Raw genomic sequence first — 8,574 nt, forward strand, 5'->3', positions numbered from 1 at the left:
GTCACCAGGAATCAAAATGCTAAGCCCTTGGTCACTTTTTCAAGCTAAATGTCAAGAAAGCAATTATGGAAGACCTGAAGGTTTGGAGATGGAGAACAGCCAGCTCCCCGCTTCCCAGGGGTGCTGCACGGGGCTCGGTCCAGGTTTTAAGAAGGATGGCATGGGATGTGCCAGAAAGGGCAGGAATCGTGGCTGCTTTAGATGCCAAGGAGGGACGTGGCCGCAGCTCTGCAGGCAAAGAGCAGAAGAATGTATCCACGTTCTGAGAAGGCGGCCGGGGAGCAGCGGGGAGCGGGCAGGAGGAGCCCGGCAGGTGGTCCCTGTGGGAGCCAGCTGTGGGGTGGAGAGGGCGATGCAGAGGGTCGGCCGGGAAGAGAGAGGAAGCATCTGGGGCCCGGACCAGCGGATGACGGCGGTGAGCGGCTGGCATCCGTCTCCAGGATGGAGGGCACACGGGAGAGGAGTCTGGAGGGGTGGTGTGGTCCTGTGTCTTCCCCATTTGCAGGGTCTCTCGTCACTGATCACGCTGAGGTCCTGGCGGGGGCCAGACTGCACTACAGCCTCGGGAGAAACATCTCTCACCTTCCCCCATCGTGGGTCTGAATCAGGGGCCAGGGCAGCCAGTCGTCCTCCCTGGGGAGGAGGCAGGGACTGAGGTCCGAAAAAAAAAATTTCATGGTTTTTTTTTTACCACCAAGAAACTCGTTGGTGATTTTCCTCTCCAAAGACCCCATGTTTTGAGAGTCTCATCTACCAAACAGCTACATTTACCAAGCAATGATTTATCCATTTTCTCATTTTTAAAATTAATCAAAGATACACATAGCTGCCAGCCAGCATCTCTGGTCAGCAAGAGATAACCCTCAGTACCACCCGGGGGTGATTTAAGTCCTGCCAAAAACAAAGACACTTGACATTTTAGATAGCCTGAGCACCTCGCTCGGGGGGAGGTTGGAGGGTTTCCATCATACTCTGAAATGCTCGAAACAGCACCCAGACCCCCATCACTGATTCATGGAGCCTTGGCCTCCAGGGACCCCTCCTGGGACCCAGTGCACCGTTTCAGCAGGAAATAAGACATGAAGGGAACCTCACCGTCCCAGAGACTTGCCACTAAACTGTGGATGGGTTTGTAGCCTAGAACAGCCCCGCTGGCTAGGAGCCTAGAGCAAACCGCTCTCTCTCCCTGAGCCTCAGTTTTCCCATCAGGAAGATGGGAATGAGATATTCATCAGGGTCCTTAGATGCCCATTTAAGCACAAAAGAATGTATTAAAAGGATGCTGGGGGAAGAAGCAGTTTGGCTGTTCCTCAAGAAGTTAACATGAAATTACCACATGACTCAGCAACTCGACTCCTGGGTCTGGACCCAGAACTGAAAGCAGGTGTTCAAACAAAACCTTGGACACATATTCACAGCAGCTCTAGTCACAGTAGCCCCAAGTTGGGAACAACCCATATGTCCGTCAATGGATGAATGGTTACACAGAATGCATTGTATCCATGCAATAGAATATTATTCAGCCCTGAAAAGGAATGAAGTTCTGATAACACACAACAGCAGGGGTGCCTCTGGAAAACTATGCCAATTGAGAGAAGCCAGACACAAGACCACAGAATGTGTGATTCCATCTATATGAAATGTCCAGAACAGGCAAATCCACAGAGAAAGAATGCAGGTTAGTGGTTTTCAGGGGCTGGGGCTGGTGTGGGGCAGGGAAGGGGTGGAAAGTGATTGATTCCTGGACACAGCTTTCCAACTGAGGTAATAAAAACATTCTAGAACTAGTAGCAGTGATGGTTGTACAGCCTTGAGAAAGTGCTGAATGCCACTGCATTTACCTTTGAAAGTGGTGAAAATAGTAAATTCTATGTTACGTGTATTTTATCACAATATAAATAGTGTACATACAGAGAATTCCAAAAAAAAAAAGTTACTGGCTAAGTTGCAGGGCGGTGGGATGAGCTGGGATTCTCAGTCCTGTAGCCTCAGCGTGAGGACAACATCACAGCCACACTGGCCACCTGCCCTGCTGGCCCAGGGTCTCCATCTCCTGCAGCCACTCTGGCCTCAAAGTCCTGGGACCCTGCACAGTTGTAGTGGGTGGAGGGAGGCTGGGTCACATCCCCCGGGCGCTGCAAGGAAGGCTGAGTAGGACAGTCTTGGTCTCGATCATCTATTGCGGGAGTCGGGCCAGGGAGACCCAGCAGGCGAGACTCCCCCAGACGTGGGGAGGCAGATCACAATGACAGCTGTGTCCACTGCAGAGACAGGAGAGGGCGCGTGGGAAGGACCCGACCTCGGGGGATGCGATGCGATGCTCTGCCCTTCCTCCTGCGAGGTACCAGGATGGAAACAGGTCCCGCAGGACACACTGCTCTTTAAAGGGTTCCTGCTGGGAGGCAACCCCTTTCAGAACACCCCCCTCCATGCCCCGTTCATGCTGCAGAGACCACCCCTCCCTCACCCTTCCCACCCAGGCCTCTCTCCCTCTGGACAAGGCGACAGCCACCACTGGCCATTTATCCAGTGGATGCTCACCTTCCCTTTGGTTTTCTGTGATTCAGTTTGCAGCTTAACACAGGGGCCTGGCCACTTAGAAGCCAGATGGCAGGTGGTACCCAGGTTGGATTGGAGCTGTGGAGCAGGTCTGCCCTCTGTGCTAGTGACAAAACGCCTGCCTGCCATTTGTCCCCACCTGGCTGTTACTGGAGGAAAAGGCCAACTGGCGCTGGTGGCTGTCACTCTAACCTCAGGACCACAAACCTCAACCGCCCCTTAGTACTGCCAAGAGGACCTACCACGTTTGTGGGTCAGCCCACTTCTCCCTCCTTAAACCTCCATATCCCCCACTCCCTGGTTCTCAGGAGCTGACCCCAGTTCCCAGTGCCCGGGACAGGAGGCCATCAGAAGGGAGTGTCCTCGGCTCCCGGCACCCTGTCCACCCATGCCCCCCACCTGCCTCTCCTCCTGTTCTGCAGACTACTTGTCCCTGCGTCTCCCTGTGTCCCCCGCGGTCTGATTTTCTGAGCCTGCAGTGGTGTGGGAATGGCCGTGACTGACCCAGTACCAATAAGAGGGGCAACTGGAGAATAGTTACCTGGAGACCCAGAGGTTGCGCGGGAGGCGGTGTAAAACAAATAGAAACAAAAAATGAGCATTTTGCCCAAAGAAATGAAGATAAGGGTAGGAGGAAGAGCGATTTTAGTGTTTTCGTGAAAAGAGGTCTTTTTCCAAATCTGAAGAAGTTCAACTGTTAATCTTTCTTAACTCACTTGGCCCCATACATAACAGGTTTAGTTAAAAAAACTTTTTTAAACTGGTAAGAAACCTTTCTAAATAATTACGATGTTGGTTTAGATTTTAAGAAGTTAAGGATGCTATTCATTTTATTAACTAGAAAAGCAGGGGACAGCTAACGGTATTTTATATGTCCCTTCTAGCCCTCGGTCCTGTGCGTGTATGTTTTACCTGCTATATGTATAATTTTGTATTCTTTTAAGACTTAACATTGTGAGATGTGTTTTTCTCTGTTGCCATGTAGTGTTAGAGTTTTGTTGACTGCGTCATCATATATTTTTTGTATATACTACAAGTTACATCATCCCCCCCTACGATTTTATATGCATGTTGCTGTCCATCTGTCACCAGGATAAAAAACACTGCTGTGAACATCTTCAGGACCACAGCCTTTTCTGTCTTGTGCATTACTAGTTCATTCGGCTGGATTCCCAGGAGGGAATTTCTGGGTCAGAGGGCACTGTTTTATTTCAAAGATTGTTTCTGATGACATAAACAGAGACTTAAGGATAAAATATGGGGAAGGCAGATCTGCGACAGACACTCAGAGCAGATTTAGAAGTCCCAAGGGAGAAGCAGGGGCAGTGTCACCAGACGGAGACGGTCCTGGGAGCACAGGGGCATTGGTGCTGTCTCTCATGCTCCATCGGTGCCTCCAGGGCAGGATGCTGAGAACTCAGCACAGGGCAACTCAGGGACGCTTGGCTCAGATCCGCCAGGCAGCGGGCTGCAGCCGCTCAAAGATGCCTGTTACCAAGGCGACCTTCACTTTCCCCCTCTTTTCCAGGTTAATGGTTCTGATTCTGTGCTGGATGGTTGGATAGAATCAGTTCAAAAAGGGGAGGCATAAAGAAAATGGCTCTAAAAGAAAACTGAACGGTTAACCTGACGTATCGGCCCCAAGCACAACGCAGCGAACCTTCCGGTTCATTCCTTTCTCTGCAGGACTTTTGGCTTGATCTCTTCTCAGAGGTGAATATATTTCCATTTTCCTTTAATTAAACAGCACCACCAGCGTGTTCTGCTGCGCCTGATTGCATGAAGCCCGTGGAGTGCCAAGCACGCCCGTCCCAACGGGAAGGGCAGCGCGGCGTAATAGGGTGCCAGTTGTGGCTGGGGAGGAAGCAGGGACGCGCGGCCTCAACGCACGCGCCCAGGCGCGGCACCGCAGGTGTGTCTCCGCGGGGCTTCGTGAGACCTGGGAACATGGGACCCCCTGCTGATGGCAGGCGGCTCCTGGGTCTCCACCGTCCTTCTCCCAGCTGACCTTTTGCAGCCTTAAAAGCCAGCCTCACGGAGCCTGGTGGGTCACTGCTGCTCCCCGGGCACGCGGGTGTGAGTCAGGCATCGGGGACGCTGCGGTTTGCAGCCACAACCCAGGAACAGCCTGAGCGGCGGTTTTGGGCTAAGGAGACACAGACGGCAGAGCTCACCCCTTCCCGAGATGTGACACGTGTGCCCCGTGGACCACAGACTGAATGATTCGCCAAGTCACACCTTCCATGATGCATTTGCTGACTCTGACCTTCCACGCAGGCAGGTGGCGCGCGTGACCAGGCTCATCCGCAGGGCTCCTCCTCTCGAGCCCCCAGGGTTTGACAAAGTGCTGGTCTATGGGGCATCGATCTGGTCGTCGGGTAACCGCACACCCAGGCAGCTGCTGAGAGGCCCGTGGGGGCATCAGGGACCTGCCAGGCCGGACGCCCCCTGCGGCCCCTTCCTCCGGGATTCATCCTCTCTGAGAGGCAGGCCTGGGTTGCTAGATGGCAGAAAGCGCTGGGCACCTCTTTTAAGCCTGTATTGAGATTCATTTGTAATAAATATGAAACATGAATGTGACGTTGTATCCTATGTAGAAATGCACGTGTGCACAGTAGCCGTGGAGAACAAAGCAAGGCGGTTATAAGGTGGGATCCCACGGTAGTGCTTACCCGTTTGTGGGGGAGGACGGTACACTTGGCAGCCTGGAGCTGATACCGTGGGGTTTTCAGATGTATGGGCAATGTTTTATTTCTTTAACTGGATGGTGGATACACTGTAGTTCATGGAATTATTCTATATACATTATGTACAGCTTAAATATTTCAAAATATTTATTTGAATTATCTTCAAATAAATTTTGAATTAGCTATAAAAGGAAAAAGCAGAACGGGGAAGCAGTCACGGGGACTACTGTCTGGACTAATTTTTGATCTGCGAAGAAGAGTCCGTAAGAATCTCGGGAGAAAGGAAATTGCCATTTGAGGACTTGCCGTGCTGGACTCGTGCGCACCTCCTCGGGACTTCGGGGGGAGCTTAAAGAGAAAAGAACGTGTGAAAATGACCATAGCAGAGAACTAAGTTTAAACTCTGGATATTGAAGTTAAAGGCAAGAAAAAGCCAGTGGCCAGCCCCCAAGTAGTCCCTCCCAAAGTCACTGTCCTCTGAAGTTGTCCCGACTGAGCCAGGCCCTGGGCTGAGTTCAGACTTTACAGGGCCCTTTGCAGGAGACAGAGGCAGTGGGGATGACAAGAGAAGTAAGAGAGAAGCGGGGACCTATGAAATGAGCATCAGGAAGGCTGACCCCCAGAGGGAGGTGATGTTCGCCAAAGGCTTGTAGACCCAGACGTCCCTGTGGAGCAGCTGGGCACAGGGAGGCCCCAGGCACCTGCTCACAGAGTCCGAGGGTCACCTTGCTTCTGGGAGCGAGTCCAGCAGGAGAGGGAGCAGAGACACCCAGAGGCCTTCGCAGCTGGCCTTAGGGAGCTGCTTTCTGGGGATTTAGATTCACAGGACTGAATCAGAGGCAGGGATCACAGACCGTGTGCTACCTGGGGGCCAAAAGGCGGGCTAGGAAATGGTGGCTGCCAAGAGTCACTGAGTTTCAAAAAAGGGGAAAAAGGGATTTCAGAAGCTTGGTTTCAGCTCCCTGCAGGACCCTCCCTCCCTCCCAACCTCCCTGCTTTCCCTTTCTTCTTTCATTCAATAGACTTAAATTTTTTAGAGCAGTCTTAGGTTCACAGGAAAGTTGAGATTTCACGCATACCCCCGCCCCCTCCACGTGCACAGCCTCCCCCACCATCAGCACCCCCCATGCGTGCATTTGTTACAGTGGATGAGCCCACAGTGACATGTCATCATCACCCAGAGTCCGTAGCTCACCTCAGCTTCACTCTGGGTGTTGTACATCCTGTGGGTCTGGACAAGTGTGTAATGACATGTCCCCACTGTGACAGTATCACACAGAGCAGTTTCGCTGCCCTCAGCGTCCCCTGTGCTCTGCCTGCTCACCCCCACCCCCAACCCCTGGCAACCACTTATCCTTTTATTGCCTCCAGTTTCACCTTTTCCAGGATGTCACACAGTTGGAATCATACAGGATGTAGCCTTTCCTGAATGGCTTCTTTCTCTTAGTCGTATGTGTTGAGCTTTCCCCCATGTCTTCTCACGGCGTGGTAGCTCATCTGTTTTCAGTGCTGAATAATGTTCCCTTTTCTACATGGACCATAGTTCATTTATCCATTCACGAACTGATGTCTCCAGCTTTGCTAGTTATGAATAAAGCAGCTCTGAACACCTGTGGGCTGGTGCTGGTGTGGACCTTGGCATTCAGCTCCTTTGGGTGAGAGGCTGCGTCTCTTGCCAGGTGCCACCACCAGGGAGTGTCAGTCATGTCACAGGTCAGGTCTCTCCAGGGAGGGGCAGACTGGGCTCCATGACAGGCCCACGAGTAGGGATTTCACCCTGCAAGGAAAGCACCACGGACTGCAGGCAAGAGCATGACATTTCAGGACAGAAGGGTTGGCCATGTGGACGGAAGGCGGGAGGGAGGGAGACACCACAGGGCAGTTGCAGAAATTTCATCCCGCGATGGAGCCCACAGTCAGGCAGGCGCGGCGGGAGGAGAGCTGGGCAAGGACTCAGGAGCCATTCGGGAGGTGGAATCCGCAGGGCTGGGAGGCTGAGCAACGTGGATTAAGGGCGAGAGGTATGACGTCTGGGTCCGTGCTTGGGTGACTGGGTAGAGGAAGGGAAGGTATGGAGGCCAGTTCTGGACATACGAAGTTCTAAGAGCCCGTGGGACATTTGGAGTGTGAAGGCTCGTGTTACGTGTAGGGTGCCCAGATCTTTGGTCAAATGTTATTCTGAGTGTGTCTGTGCTGGCGTTTCGGGTGAGATTAGCACTTGAACTGGTAGATTGAGTAAAGTAGATTATCTCCCCAGTGTGGGTGGGCCTCGTCCAATCAGTCGACGGCCTGAATAGCACAAAAGCTGAGTATGTGGGGCTTTGGCTGCCTGCCTGCCTGAGCTGGGACGTCAGGCTCCTGCCCTCAGATGGGAACCATAGCATGGGCTCTCCTGGGTCTCCAGGTCGCCAGCTGCAGATTTGGGCCTTCTCGTTCTCAAACATTGTAGTGCCGGGGTTCAGTCGTGAAGGCTGTGGGGGAGGGAGGAAGTTCTCATATTTCTGCTCCCTTGAGTCAGGCCACACGCTCACCCGGAAACCTGGCCCTCACCTGGGCGAGGCTGCTGGCCCTACCTCTTAGCACGTGCACACACCTGGGTTTGCGTGAACGGGCAGAAGAGGGAAGAGCTGGGCCGCTGGTCCACAGCCACAGGCCAGTGGTGAGTGTGCACCGAGGGGAGCCGGAGGAGGCTCGAACCGTGCGTTGTGGATCTGAGCTGGAAGGAGACGGAGGCACCGCTGCCTCCCAGGCTCTAAGTGAGCAAATGTTTGGGAATGAGGGCGCCAGAGCAAAGCTGCCGGTGCTGTTGTCCCAGCCCCTCTGCAGCTCAAGTCACACATGTGCTAAGAGGCTTTTGGCTGCAGGCGGCTGGTAGACATCGGCTGACAGATTTGGGATCTGATAAGAGACTGTGGATTTCATCCGTGTGTGCGATGTCGGAGATGGATTTTAACAGTTAAAGTAGGGAAAGGGAAAACAGAGCCCCACAGCGTTGCCAGGTTTGCCACACTGGCTGTTTCTTCAAATGGTTTTCTTGAAACTGTTAGCTCCTCGAGTTCAAGGAGCCTGTGGATAAATTGCTGGCGCGCCCCGGCCGGGGAAGCTGTCTTGGGGAGCGGTGGCCCCTGGGAACTGTGAGCATCTATCTTTCCCTGCACACCGGCGGTCCCTGGGCGGCCTGGGGCTGTCAGAGTGTGCAGGGGTCTCTCCCAAGGGTTCTTCCTGTAGAACCCAGGATTTTAAAAATAAATTGTCCTCTGCAAAAAGAGACACCAAAACCAAAGCTCCCTTTCCCAGGGAACTCAGATGAGAAACTTGAAAGTATATA

The sequence above is a fragment of the Camelus dromedarius genome, chromosome 19 (assembly GCF_036321535.1).
Source record: "Camelus dromedarius isolate mCamDro1 chromosome 19, mCamDro1.pat, whole genome shotgun sequence".
NCBI lineage: Eukaryota > Metazoa > Chordata > Mammalia > Artiodactyla > Camelidae > Camelus > Camelus dromedarius.